This window comes from Nymphalis io, chromosome 25, assembly GCF_905147045.1.
Source record: "Nymphalis io chromosome 25, ilAglIoxx1.1, whole genome shotgun sequence".
NCBI lineage: Eukaryota > Metazoa > Arthropoda > Insecta > Lepidoptera > Nymphalidae > Nymphalis > Nymphalis io.
The window spans coordinates 2361396-2377570 of record NC_065912.1 but is presented as its reverse complement, the minus strand read 5'-3'; the positions used below and the strand labels follow the sequence as shown (position 1 = coordinate 2377570).

The 16175-nt window shown below is 32.6% G+C and overlaps 1 protein-coding gene across 1 annotated transcript in view; it reads right to left on the bottom strand.

The window, feature by feature from the left end:
* LOC126778110 (mushroom body large-type Kenyon cell-specific protein 1) overlaps window positions 1-14913 on the bottom strand; it is a 199083-nt gene extending 184170 nt beyond the window's left edge. Inside the window, exon 1 of the mRNA XM_050501497.1 lies at window positions 14082-14913. The gene's annotated coding sequence lies outside the window, so the exon portion shown is untranslated. The remainder of the gene's footprint in view (window positions 1-14081) is intronic.
* Window positions 14914-16175: the final 1262 nt, after the last annotated feature.

Below are 16175 nucleotides of genomic sequence, written 5' to 3'. Positions count from 1 at the left end.
TGTCAATCTTCATTGGCAGGGGCAATCAATCACCATCCTGTTAGCTGTTGAAGCAAAAAACGCTTTTTGCGATATACCGGTTTATTTTCACCGACCAAACGTGCAGACTAATTTTTTTTTTTTACAAAACCAACGAAAATATAATAATGCAACATTTTAGCGCTACAGTTTCGTATTGCCGCCATAATCGCTAGTGATAAGAGTGCATTGTTTTATAATACGTTTCCATTCGCGAGGTCTCTCTACGTGATCGTTTTAAATTTTGTCTATGGATAAACATTTCACGAATGTATAAGTGTAGTAATAAATTAATTAATTTCGTAATTGGAATTTTAACATACAAGCCGTATTATATAGAATAGGAATTCTTAGTTTAATTAATGAAAAACAGAAGCCATAAAAACAGACCAAAGACAAATTCTAAATACCGCAATCATATAAAACAGTAATAATAACCGAACGCAGCCGTGGGAACACGCATAGTTAAATAATATTGCAAAACATCGGGAGCGCGAATTCAATGTAAAGATCAAGACCCTTTACTCGCGTAAGAAAATGACAAACGTCTACGCGCCATTTACGTGACGGCATTAATAAAACATCCGTGTCAAGCGAATATCAATTCTATATCATTGTAATAAAGCCGTGTACACGTGTTAAGTTATATTAGCGATGACAACGGCTGGAAATTTCAAACCTTAACCTCAAAACCGTGACGCGTAAGACGCCATGTTGGTTACGCTCGGCTATTTTCGTGTTGCGTCGTAACGACAAATATAGATTGGCCCCTCTCTCATTGTATCGCTTGTAATATTTATGACATAATAAGCGTTAATTTCAGTATTTGAAGGGTCACATTGGAATGGACAATTGTTGTGTAGATCAGTGTCATTTTATAAGTTTTGTGGCATCCAGTGTAGTTAATTTCTTTGTCTAATTTTACGTTACGTTAAGTTAAAAAGTAATTTAGTTCAACCTCGAAACAGCCCCTAGATTGTAGGTTAATTGGTAATTTTGTAAGTTGTCCGAATTCCGACTAAATGCAGCTCAGCGACAAATCGTAAGGGTCGGCGAGTCGTTTGGGGTTCGTCAGACTTTTAGGCTAAAATGAGTTTTATTCAATAGTTTTCCTTAAATATGCAAATATTTTCAAAAAAATACCATTTAACTGAAGTTCACAATGTATCTTCTATCTATCTATAAATAAAAAATAATGTTGGTATGTTTGTTCCCTGTACGTACGTTCCTAAGCTATCCGATTTTGGTGAAATTTTAGTGAGTTGTTCTCCGTACGATTTTTTTTTCTTTTTAAGATGATCAGAACGTGTATATGTTTAATATAAGTACTGAAACCTAATTAGACAATGTTTTAAGTATTTTAATTAAAATTAGGTCACTGCATACCTAGGTACCTAGGTGTGAAATACCTATTCAATTGACTAAGTATAATATGCGTCGAAAGGAGGTATGTTAAAATAGTTTTTATTTATCGCACAAAGCGTATTAGTCATCGGAATTTATTATTTACCCATATAAGTAATATAATGTATATTACAAAAAACATTATACACACAGATGCTTATGAATAGCTTCGAAACAATTCGAATTAGACATTTTACGTTTACGGTAATTTACTCTATGTAAACTTGTTTAGTTCGTAAATGGAAATACAGTTTTTCAATTACATAAAGACAAAAAGTCTTTATGTAATTGAAAAAGTGAATCTTACTATTTTCGTACTTTTGAGATAAAAATATCACGGTCGACGGGATTGCAACGTAACAAATTCGAATTCAACATATTTTATTCAATATAGAAGCTTTACACTCACTTATTGATTGTCAAATTTGATCACTTTGAAATGAAAGGATGTTTTTTTTTAAATATTCCTAATATAAACCTTCTCAAGAGAACTACGCTCAACATTTGAAGGCTGTTACGTTTTAACTGGTTTATATTTCGAAACCGGCGAAAGAAACTTGAGAAAATCTTAGTGTGACGTTACTAACATATGGAAGCTATATTTCTGTCACTGATATATTAAATGTGTTATCAGGTACTGTGAAATTAAGAGAATTGGAGTTTATTTCACCTAGCTACTCCAATCTAGGTTAGTGGAGACTAGACTCAACTCATCAATCTCTATTTCATTAAAATTCGTATAGCTATAATAATAATAATAATAATAATAATAATATCCTGGGACATTTTTCACACACGGCCATCTGATCCCAAATTAAGCTTGTACAAAGCTTGTGCTATGGAAACCAGACAACTGATATACTACATATACTACTTTTTTTTTTTTTTTGTAAATACATACTTATATAGATAATTACACCCAGACTCAGGACAAACATTCATGTTCATGCACACAAATGTCTGTCCTGGGTGGGAATCGAACCCACAACCTTCGGCGTGAAAGGCAAGTGTTCTACCAACCACGCCAACCGGCTCGTCAAAGCTGTTTCATGACATGGTTATATAGAAAACAAATCTTCAAAAAATCTATAAATTCTTCTCCTCCGGTTACAGACGAGATATTGCATAAAATTACTATTAAACATTTAGAAAGAGTTCGTTATAAAGTTTGGGTAACAAAATGGGCTTTTCATACGAGTGCCATGTCTTTTTGTTGTTATTTTTCGCAGAATAAATTAAAAATCGTATAAACAATGTCACGATGCATTACACTACGTATACAAGGAGTATTTACTCTGTCACGAGTAGAGAGTACATTAGATAATAACTCGGTATATTATATGTCATAAGATAATTAAATTTAATTTTATATATTTCATAATAATATTACCAAGCCAATTATGGGCGTATATTTTTTGACATTTTCTAATTTACTATTTTTATATTCGCAACCAACACCTTATTGATAATTTGCACGAATTTGCATAGCAACGGTAAGTTTATCACCACGCACTCTCGTGTTAAGATCATGACAGCTAACGGCTTAAGATTCTATCAGATTTCTGAACAAGACCAGAAGAAGCTGCTACAATCGGCACTGTTAATAAAATAAGGCTTTACTTATAAACGCTGCTTAGCGGGTGATTAGTTAAACATTGATTCCTCTCTATCTCTCTTGTTATCTTTGACATTCGAGAGAAGAGGACGGCATTGTTCACCGTCAACAACATGCTTTCATATTTTTATTTCCAGGTACGTTGTTGTCATAATCAACATTTCAGGCTTCGTGTAATAAACGATGTTCTTCGAGTGACGCGTTCTTGCAATGCTTAAAAAATATATTTTATACTTATGATATAGTCATAATAAATTATCGTTATATACAAAGTTGCATTGGATATAACAAGCCCAAGCCAAGGCCTCATTGCTAAAGCAACGATCTCTTAGAGGCAACCTTTGGGCAGAAGAGTAATTGTAAAGTATTTGGGTAGAAGCACAATAAATATATATGTATGGTTTAATTATAATTAAAATACTAATAAATAAATACATAAAATCATCTATATGTCATCTATACTTAATATTATAAATACGAAAGTAACTCTGTCTATCTGTTACAGTCAGTTAAGCCACAAAACCAATTTTGATGAAATTTAGTATGAAGCAAACATAGTCTCCAAGAGAGGACATACATAGGCTACATTTCACATCTTAATCCGGAGACCAAGACGAGATTGGGGGGACTAGAATTATATAAACTTGACTATATATGTTAAATAAATGTGGTGTATTGGTAAATGGTAGTCCATTGTGACAGAATGGCTTATCTATTTCCCAGATAAATGAAACTGAATATTACGTATGTAAAAATAAATGTTAAAAAGGTAATTTGTGCATATATATATATATATATATAGGAAAAAAAAAAAAAAAAAAAAAAAAAAAAAAAATATATATATATATATATATATAGGAGTATATTTCGTTACTATATCTAGGATCAAGTATTGATCGTGTTTCGATACAGAACTAATTAAACATTTACCAGCCACGCGACACTCGTAATATTTTAAATTATATAAGTCAATTTACACAAGGGACATTACATCTTAGTTTTCAAAGTTGGCGCGATGACGGATGCCGTCCATCCAAACATTGTTAATATTTCTTATAGCTTCAGTCTAAGGGCGATTCACCATTAGGCCCAATCGGCCCAACCATCCGCTTTCCTATTTTATATAAAAAAAATCTTAGTCTGATTGACTCCGCTTTTTGGCTGGACATCATCAGTGACAACATAACTATCACCTGTGTTCTATTCACTCCCAATCGCAATAAGTGACGATTATGCTTACAAGTTATTTATCTTATAATTTAAAAAATAAATAAAATATACAAATTACAATTGCACTAATAAAATGTGAAGGGATTTCGGGGGTAAATAGATATATGTGACCACATCATATGTACTGAATGATATCTTCCATAGCTTCTTTGAAATAAATTAAAAAAAAATGTAATACGTAATTCGCTTCTGTTTTTAAAAACGTAATATAAGCGATTGTACTTAAAGCGATCATCAAAATCCTTTAAGAATAGCAATCGTCATCGTTATATAATAAACAATTCACAACTTATCCATTCTCACATTAAGATAAAAACAATTATTTTAAAATTAACCAACAAACGAGTAAAATAATAGTCTGTACTTTCGCGTCATGTCATCGCTCTTAGCTATCTATGGAAGGAGAATGTAGTGCTGTGACGAAAATTCTCATATTCCAATCAGCAAATGTAATAAATCCACACGATTGCAAGCTAATTTCTACCATATATACAAACTATAAAGCTCATATTGGATTGTAGATGTGAAAAAGTTATGGCGGCTCGATTCGAAATTCAAAAATGACTAGTCGAGCCTAATGACAAGGTTAAGTGTATGAAACGCAAAGAAACTCGTTCTAAAACATTCGCTGGCCGTTAGCGCATAGACAAAAAAATGCGACGCCATCTTGGACATCGGGTGATGACTTCTCCCGCTTAAATTACGGAACTTATATAAGTTTTCTCTTCGTCATTTTGTTATTATCGCGTTTAGATGTATTGTCTTATTGTCCACGTTTTAAATTATATTTATAAAGTATATTTTGATATGTAACATATCTTACATTTGGGTTTTCCTTTTACGTAACTGTCTTAAATTATTGTTATTTATAATTTGATAAATATGTTATGTAGCATTTCTATAAATGTCCGTTCCTCTATTATGCTAAAACAAATAATTTTCGAATGAAACTTGGTACATTTTTTTTACCGTACCGTAACAGCCTGTGAATGTCCCACTGCTGGGTTAAAGGCCTCCTCTCCTCTTTTTGAGGAGAAGGTTTGGAGCTTATTCCACCACGCTGCTCCAATGCGGGTTGGTAGAATTCACATGTGGCAGAACTTCAGTGAAATTAGACACATGCAGGTTTCCTCACGATGTTTTCCTTCACCGTAAAGCACGAGATGAATTATAATCACAAATTAAGCACATGAAAATTCAGTGGTGCTTTCTAGGGTTTGAACCCACGATCATCGGTTAAGATTCACGCGTTCTTACCACAGGGCCATCTCGGCTTTTTTAAATAAAGTATAATAACTAGCTGGCTTCTTTAAAAATATAATTAATTTAATATAGGATGTTTGTTTTATATCTCCTATATATCAGAAATCAACGCACAGACCTAACTTCTAGGTCTAGCATGGGTTCTTTTTGCACAGTAAGTTTGCACTAACCAAGGATTTTGAAAATTTAACCCTTATATATAGTTAGATAAGTTTGTATGAAAATCTTTTATTCTTGCAAAAAAGCTATGAAATTCTTAATTAGCAATTCTGATTTATATCGCGATCGTAGTCGCGAGTAAAGCACTGTATTTTAATTGTATTATTAAATTTACTGTAACCTAAGTAATATTTGATTAGGTTGTTATCGGACTAAAATTTCATCGTATTTTCAGAACAGCCCTACCGTAATAAAAATAATGAAAACTACTTCCGAATTAGTTCTATCATAAAAAAATAAGTCCAAATCATTTGTTAGTTAGTGGAAATAACACACGGTGTCAATTCTACTAACAAATTGTCACTTTATCGCAATCGAATCGAAGCGTGACCGTTGCCGCTTATCCGTTTTCCTATTCTTTAATTTAATTATTGACTATCGGCATAGAAGTAAACAATTAAGTTTGATATCCACACAACGGTGTATGTGACGTCATATCGGTTCGGTTCCAATCCGAATAAGTATAGAACAATCAAAGTTGGATTGGAATTGAATCGGGAATGCATCGTTATCGTTATAGGTTAGAAGAATTGGCATCTTTGGAGAAAAGAAGAAAAGAAAAGTCCTAACATTAGCCACTGGACATACACGGCATGTTTAGCTAAGTAAATATTCGGCGATGTGTGTTCAAACAGTGAGTAATCGACCTGAATGTATACCATTACAAAGTAACCCAGGTTTCCGTGACAAAGACCAATAGAACACAAAAAAAAAGAAAAAAACCACTGACACGAATATAGCCGAATCGCTAACGATAATGCCCGACGTGCATGCCCGAATTGTTTTTCCGTGAATAAATTTCAGCTTAAAATACTGAAAAATCGGTCGGTGAGAGTTTTATTATTTCGAATGGGTTCCTTATATATATTATTAACTGTATTTTTATTTTTTAAATTAATTTTTCGCTTCCGTTTATTGGATTGAATTATTCTATTGACCCAAATACGTTACACATTTAAGCCATAGATAGATAAATAATGTAATTACTATCAATGTAGGTGTAAATACATCACCGACACGCACACATGGATATACTCACGTCACTGTACATATAAACGACAGCACAGCTTTATTAAAATATAAAGATAAAAAGTAAATAAAAAATATATCTACTATTTTACTTTAGTTTTAAGTTACATATATTTGTCTTTTGAGTAATTCTCATTAATCCAGTAGCGCTGCGCAAGTCTTGGTACCATCAAATCATCAGGTCACAAGTTTCATAACTCTTTAAACAGTCCCAATGTCTATACTGTTATCACCTAGAACGTTTTTTTTTTTTAATTTATTTACAACAACGAAACCCTAAAACGAAAAGCGTTTACAGTTAATGGACATAGCTGAGTAAATACATATTGGTAAACATAGATAAAAAATGACTTCGAATCATAAATAATTTAGGTAACTAACGTTATTATTTATATTGTTGCATCGTAACTATAAACACACACTTCATATGTATATATTATAAACATATAAGCTCACAAAACAATATATTAAATTTAGATAGAATCTCGTTAAACAATCTCTATTTAAAAAAAAGAGGTTACCTACAAAAAGATTCTATAAAAAATACAGTCGACCGCAAAAACAGATATACGAGTACAAAGAACCATTATGTGTTAAGCTGATTAACGTTACACTTAAAAGTGTACATGTTTTAGAGTCTGACTGTACTGTACGGGGCATTGACCACTTTGACAGTTGATACTGCGACTATTCCAATGCATACTTAACACAAATAACGTCTGTAATTGGCTTAAAAGCGAAGCGTATTTTATCTACACTCATAGTTACTTTAAAATACTTTATAATGCATTTCAATGCACTTTGAGTTACATTTACAAAAATATATAAAAAAATTAAAACGAATTATTTTGTAGACCGTACAATAAGAAACATTTATTGAATCAATTATAAAAATATTTGTGTTTTTTGTACATTGGTATAATCTGGACACGAACACAGAATTACGTCTTATATATTTAGTACCTATATACGTACATACATGTGTGTGTGTTGGACATATACACTTTAGCTGTTTTTCAAAATGTTTCACGACACTGTTACTCGATATTACGTATTATAAAATGCAACCATTTAAAAAAACAACGATTATATATATACACGTGGTATATAAATGTTTGTTATGAGAGTAAAACCCGATACCTCATTGACAATTGCAGCCACTGCGCTAAAAAGCCGCGATATATTAACAAGTTACATTGTCACTTTGACTTGAAAGACAAATATTATTTAATTAAAAAAAAAACACATAACCAGTATGTGTACACACTAGGTACCTTATTAGGTACTATGTATATAGGTGAAATGTAGGTATTCCTAAAATTTTTTCAGTCTCAAGAAGCAATTTGTTTATCAAAAATCTGGTTTCCATCTAATTTATATATTTTTTTGTACACGTTCTTTGTTCCACAACCGTCGCTAAATAATCGACCGCGGCTTAAAATGCCCAAACTAGTTTTTTAATATTACATCGGGCGTAATTCGAAGGCGGAAATCGATACGAGTGCTATTCGTTCCTTTGTTTAGTTTAATGGTCTTTAAATACAAAATACAACTGTGACGTAATTGACCATGAGTGACCATTTCTGTCCAACCACCTATTTATACGAAGTTCGATAATACACATACCAATAAATATTTTATTCAAGTAGACTCTTGCGAGAAATTTTTAATTACATTTTACGATATTTAATTATAATTTAAATCTACCCTGGTTTGAATGTTTTTAGACAAGCCGGTTGGCGTGGTTGGTGGATGCTTACCTTTCACGCCGAAGGTTGTGGGTTCGATTCCCACCCAGGACAGATATTTGTGTACATGAACATGTCTGTTTGTCCTGAGTCTGGGTGTAATTATCTATATAAGTTTGTATTTACAAAAGAAAAATAGTATGTGTAGTATATCAGTTGTCTGGTTTCCATAGCACAAGCTTTGTACAAGCTTAATTTGGGATCGGATGGCAGTGTGTGAAAAATGTCCCAGGATATTATTATAATTTTAATGTAGATTCTTAAAGAACCGGTAAGATATTCAGTTGTTATCCTAATCGATAATCAAATTGTTTTCAATCAACTTATTACATAATAGAATGAAATTCGTTTTTCTTTGATTTTCAGGCATGTACAATTTAACTAGTTTCCGCCTCCGGTTGAAGGTACTGTACTCCTGAAAACGTGTATGCAAAGTTATATAATGAATGACAAACATACATATAAACAGACACATTTACAATATTAGTAAGGATTGTATTTAATGGATGGCCCAGTGGTTAGAACGCGTAAATCTTGATCGTGGACCGATGATCGTGGATTCAAGCCCGGGCAAGCACCTCTGAATTTTCATGTGCTTTGCTGTGACGGTAAAGAAAAACATCGTGCGGGAACATGCATGAGTCTAATTTCACTGAAATTCTGCTACATGTATACCACCAACCCGCATTGAAGCAGCGTGGTAAAATAAGCTCCAAACTTTTTCCTCAAAAAAGAAGGCCTTAGCCCAGCAGTGGGACATAACCAGGATGTTACTTAATTACCTACCTACTACTTACTTGTATTTAGTAAATAATCAAAGTAATTTACTTGGTGGACTTCCGGTTCTCTGCGGTAGTATCAACACCTAATCGGTAGCTTAACATTAAATGGCGATCCAAAAACGCTTGTTAAAGTTATTTTGGTTTTGAGTAAAGTATTAATTAGATATGTGTATAAATTGTTCTCGTTTATTAAAAAACAAATTCATATATTGTTTTGAGTCGAAATTTTTTAGCATGAATAATTAAACGTAAAACCTTTCGGAATGTAGATTCTAAAGAAACGACAAGACGCTCATTTATGCAGGTATGTATGAAAATAAATACTATATAATATATCTAAATTAAATAAGCAATAATAGTTGTATAGCAATAAATATATATAATATAATATACATTGAGCAAAAATTCAATTTGAATCAATATTTATTAAGATAAGATTTTGCTTTTCATGTTTATTTATAGATAAACTTTAATTTAGTATTTGAAATTTAACATGTAAATAAATAATACGTAATCTAAGCTAATATTATATATATTTTATAAATATAATTTATGAATGAATAAAGAATATTATGTGACTCGATCAGAATTTTTAATTTTATAAATTCAGATATCGAATGCACTACACCTACCCAGACAAGCATAAGGAACGCCGGTATAAATTCCAGTATCAAGCAAGGAAGCTCGTCTGGGTAGGTACCACCCACTCATCAGATATTCTACCGCAAAACAGCAGTACTTGGTATTGTTGTGTTCCGGTTTGAAGGGTGAGTGAGCCAGTGTAATTACAGGCACATGGGACATAACATCTTAGTACCCAAGGTTGGTGGCGCATTGGTGATGTAAGCGATGGTTAACATTTTTTACAATACCAATATCTATAGGCGTTGGTGACCACGTACCATCCGGTGGCCCATATGCTCGACCGCCTTCCTATTCTATAAAAAAAAAAAGTTAATATTTTTTTTTTTTTTTTTTTTTTTTTTTTTTTTTTTTTTTTTTTTTTTTTTTTTTATTATATTCAAACTTCCTAAATATAATTTGCAATGTTAACAGGAAAAACATACATAAATAACGGCCATTCATACATAGTCACACACACACACAGAAACAGTCAAACAGAAACGTAGTATCGTTAATTTATTTATATAAAATTTAACGTAATTATCTTTGTTATATATATAATATTCATAGTTTCCGTTTACACATACAAAACACTACACACAAAACGCACTTTGACATTGAGTACCCCATTCCTAAGCGGTTGAAATAAAATTATAACATATTCGGCTATAAAGCCCCCATCCTCCTTGTAGTAATCGTGAATCGTACAAGGAAACCATTTTCACGTGCTCAATTAGTGTTTATTTGTTTATACTGTAAAATTTCAACTCTTCCAAAGTAATATATGACAGTCCGAAAGAGCAAAGGTAACCCAGTGCCCGCTAAGTGCTTAACCTTACATAAGGCCGCGCTTACTGTTACACCAAGGAAACAAGGCAAATGAAACGGAACCACGAAGCAACGCGATTTTTAAATGATAAATTTATGTTTACGATTCGGTCCGTGTAAAGGATAACGACAAGGAAATTTGAACTTCTCGGAAGTATATTGGAATCCTAATATTGTTGCTAAGCTTGCCCAGCGGTGGAAAGATTGATTTATGATGATAATATTAACTGTATCGTGGGTTGTAAGTAAAGATTCCAAAGATCCTGAAATAAAATCAGCAAAATTTTACCTATTAAGTCTTTCGCTGAGTACTTTATCAAGAATTTTAAGTCGATTTTTTTTAAATGTACAATTTTTATATATCACATTGTATGTTAAATAAATTTTGAGAGAAAAACGATATAGTCTCGAATAAGAAATTATGATACTTGCTACGTTCTTCCAAATTGTTCCTCATTTGTGAGAAATTAACATATTATACTTACGACTGTAATTAATAATTAGCCTCCAATGTACTCGGAATGAGAATCACAATGGATGGAATTACATAATTATAAATTTATTTTATAAAACTACCTTCTAGAATTAAAATCGCAATTAGCAGTTTGACGGGCCGGTTGGCATGAAAGGCAAGTGTTAGTTACACACACGAAGGTTGTGGGTTCGATTCCCCCCAGGACAGATATTTGTGTGCCTGTCATGCCTGTTTGTCCTGAGTCTGGGTGTAATTATCTATATAAGTATGTATGTACAAAAGAAAAGTAGTATATGTAGTATATCAGTTGTCTTGTTTCCATAGTACAAGCTCTGCTTAGTCTGAGATGGCCGTGTGTGTATAACGTCCCAGTATATAACTATCATTATTATAAGAATAAAATAAAAGTTTCCAGTATCTTCCAATAGTTGATTCCGCATATTATTGAGGATTTATTTAATTAACTTCTACTCATTAGCATATAAGGAAAATACCTAGAAAATAGATAAAAATATCTATTACGTTATTATACACAAATATACCTACTCTGTTCAATTTGCCTGCTATTAAACTTGTAATGGTAAGAAAAATGTTTAACAGTAAACAGTTTTGAAAACTTTCGAAATGTTTGCGTGTTTAAATTTGGAAAAAGAAAAACAAGGTAGTCATTAAAAATATTTTAAGATAATAACGTTATTATTTAACAATCTGTATTTATGTATTATGAAGCTGAAGATCTACAAAAGACTACACAACAAAAATATTGTACAGCTTATAAAGCTGCAAACCCCGAAGTCATTAGTCAGGTTGGAACGTTATTGAGTTTTTATGGCGAAAAAAAATTTCATTCCCATGCCTCGTATAGCACGCTAAACCTTCGAACTGCACGTTCATAATCCCACACGCACATAACAATAACATCTTAATTTTCAACACGCGTGTCAACTTACAAACCAATAACGCGTTTTTTGTCAGGAGGTCGCCATGCTGAGCAGGATCCACCGAACTAAGTGTCATTTTTATATAAAATCAAATAAGTAAAAAAAAAACATATCAACTTTGTATATAAAGTTTCTAAACTGATGTCGAATTTAGTGACTTGCCAAAAATTAAATGCAATTGAAAACAACGGATCTTATAACACGAATAATATCAGGGTTCATTTTTATAAGAAATAAATTATGATCGAATTACGACCAATGGGCGATCACTAGTTAAATTGGAAAACGTGAAAGTCTGGGTAGGTACCACTCATCATATATTCTACCGCTAAACAGCAATTATTAATAATGTTGTGTTCCGGTTTGACGGACGAGTGGCGGGTACAAAAGACAACGTCTTAGTTCCCAGGTTTGGTGGCGCATTGGTTGTAATGAGCGGTTAATATTTCTTACAGTGTCAATGTCTATGAGCGGTGAAAATAAATTAAATCGCTTTTAAAATGTCGAAATTATATTTGCGAACATTTCGATAACGAATATAAGCGACCTGTTCAATGTCAACCATCGACCATCAGACTTCCACATTCCAGACAGCTATTCTTTAAGGACTCATTTCGTATCACTTGTGAAATGTTGACAACCGACACACGGTGACACGCTAATTTGATACGTGTATTCATTAAATTTTATAATTATTATGGTGAATTTCGTATATCACTTTCCGTTATTATAAGATCATATTTGTGATTACCGGTAGCTTCTCATTCAACTGACCGAACATTGGATGACGAACCAGGTACTTAATGGTGATACTTCTGACGAGTCTACTTGAATTATAGCGGTAAGTACTTCTTAATTATATTACACCGATGAGTACTAAGTAATATACAAACACATACATATATATATATATATATATATAGCTACTTGAAAAGTTTTAGTATTTATTAATTCGCTTTGAATGTACAATCGAGACATATTTTATTCTAAAAAATACTTATCTTTAACCAAGCGCATCTTATTCTTAAGCAATAATTAATTTTATGTATCATAATATATTCCTAGCCGTACCTAGTCATCCCCCTCTGACTTCGACTGTAACTATTCCATATTTCTTTGAGATTAATCTTGTAATAACTTTTACTTAAAAAGGTATATGACCTCTTTGTAGTAAAATGTATGAATTCATTTATTTTCTATGCTTTTTTTATTATTTCAAATGAATATAACCTATGCTTAAAGTTATTTCAAAGTCTAAGATAACTATCCACGCAAAACTATAAAAAAATACAGATATTTTATAAAAATAATAGATATAGTTTCTAGAACGTTCGTAACAAGTTCGTTTTTAATATACAAAAACTTATAATATAAAACATCTTATAGATACTTATGCCAAACGTACTATTTTCAAATACATTTTTGTTTATTTTAAATTAAAAAAAAACATGAATCAATTGAAGTAACATGTTGAGGAATTGAAGGAAATAAATAGGTAATTCAATCAAATCATAATAGTAACCTTAGGACATGTACGTCCATACGATAGCAAGTAGCCATGGTCATTAGACAGACTTCACGACCACGCGGTACAAGGAAAAAACAACCTAATACACACGAGAAAATACAAAACTATTTCCATGAAAAACCTGTTATTTTATAACGAAATCGGATCGAAAAAAATTATAATATTTCACGCTATAAAGTCGAAAATCGTTTGCATCTCAACAATCAGAAGTTAGCGGAGCACATGAGTGAATTTGCAAGCGCAACTAGGAATGCACTTGACTTGTAAGCAACTTCGCGTCAATGCAATCAAGTTCATAGATTAAGATTGGCGTTCCTACAACATAAATTACCTATAACTGTAATTAAAATGACTCGAAGTGGGAACGTATTACTTACCTTGTGCAGTCTATGCAGTAGTCCATAAGCACTTTAAAATAATCAGCAATGTTGCTCCAAAAATATAGTTCACTTACACTTTAAACTAGTTTCTAATTAATTTTGCACTATGACATCACAATTTAATCTATTAGTTTGTACGTAAGGCACTATGTGTACTGTGTAGGTCTACATCACAGAGTTGAGCAAAAAAAAAGTTTCACTCGCAAGATTCGAACGCGGTTTTTTCGCGTTCGAAATTTAAAAGTTCAGGTCGACACAAAGTTCGGAAAGCGATTTCGGCGGGATTCGGATCCGCTTCGGGGTCCATTCGGCGGTTTTTCGTAGTTTTTCGTTACGGATGCAGCGCGAGGCGCGTGCGGGGACAGCTCGCGCGCAACTGAAGTTTGTCGTAGGTTAAGTTTCGAAAAAAATTACACCGCTACTTCAATTTTCCAGCTCGTGGTCCCACGACGGTCTCATTGCGCCGAAAACTTCGGCACATCGCGTTTTCCTCGCACACGGGCCGATCGAGGTTATTGTTTTGACAGCTCCATGAATTACAACCGTGTGTGCTAGGTGTACGGGACGGCAGAGGGCGCCACGGGTGCAGCGCCGAGAAAGAAACGTAACCGAGCCAAACAAACTAGCAACGCGCGTAAACACAACGAAATTACTGAATGCCACTTTTCATTATATTATTTCACTATGCACCGGCGACGTCACCGAAATAGCGGTCGTGTGAAGATACGGCCGTCTCTTTTCAACATGCTAGTTCGCGCGGGAATTTATTTTGAAAAGTGACATTTATTGGTTTTTTTTTCTTAAATTGGGTTGTTTGTGACGTGCGTGTTTTGGTAGCGCGCGGTGCATGACACACGTACGCCGCACACAACTGCAGTAGTACTGAGGCTAGATGACATTCACAAAGGCTTAAACCCAAGTTCAGACGGATGCGGCGTCAATAAACTGCCCGATGGTACGTTTGTAACGCGAACTATGTAATATCATACCGCTTATCTATATGTACTTTTGCCTCTTGGTATAGATTCGTAACTAGGAAGATACTATAACTAAAAAAAAACCTAACTATAAAAATAAATTTCAAAGTATTATTATACTACCAACCTATTAAACTATTCAATATTATCAACAAAATTAATACATTTACCGATATTCGTAAAAAAAAAAACAATACAAATACAATTTTCAGAAATAGAACGCCATAATTTATACGAATATTTTATAGAAAATAATGTCAAGTCAACTAAGCAGAGTTCTGTAACAAAATAGCATTCACAACAAATAACGTTTTAATCTAGGTCATAATTTTGCTAAAATAACAAATCGTCATCAAAGATACACATTGATAGATTGTATTTAGTTGTGTGACACACTTCATGTTATACAGCACAATAACAGCACACCACTATTAAACATTTTTGTTCGTAGTTTCGTCCGGCGAAATTTCGAAAACTTTTTATTATTTAATATTAGAACAGTTTCGAAACAGTTCTTGAGATAAATCTGTGCGCACCTTTTGATTTTAATTCACTAGCGATAGTATTTATTATTTTTTTCAGAAGTTAAGACGTTGAGATTTTACATATTTTTAAAATAACGTCTTAAATGTTTTTTTAATATTTCAAGGCTATGATATACCAACATACAGCCAAGTATTTCAGCAGATTTCTCCTCCGTCTCGGTGAGGTATTCCATAAATTACAGTAAAAAGTACCTAGGACATTTATTAAACAAAAATTAAAAAAGGGCCGGTAGCCATATTGTAAAATAGTTTTGTTGATGAATAACTTTCACAAAGTATTTATTATATTTTAAATCACGATTCTATAACATTTACTGTAGAAATAAATGTGGTATATCAATTACTATCGAATACAATAGAATTTAAAAATTGATTAAAATGAAACGTAACGTAAATTATAATAGTAGTATAAGTTAAAAAATATGTAACTAACTTCATATTCAAGATTGATTTGCATGAAACAAAAAACGTAACCTATATTTATAAATCGCTTATTGCTTACAGGCTATATACATACTCGTATAAGGTATTAAGTACCAATGGCAAAGTCTTGGAACCTAATTACCATA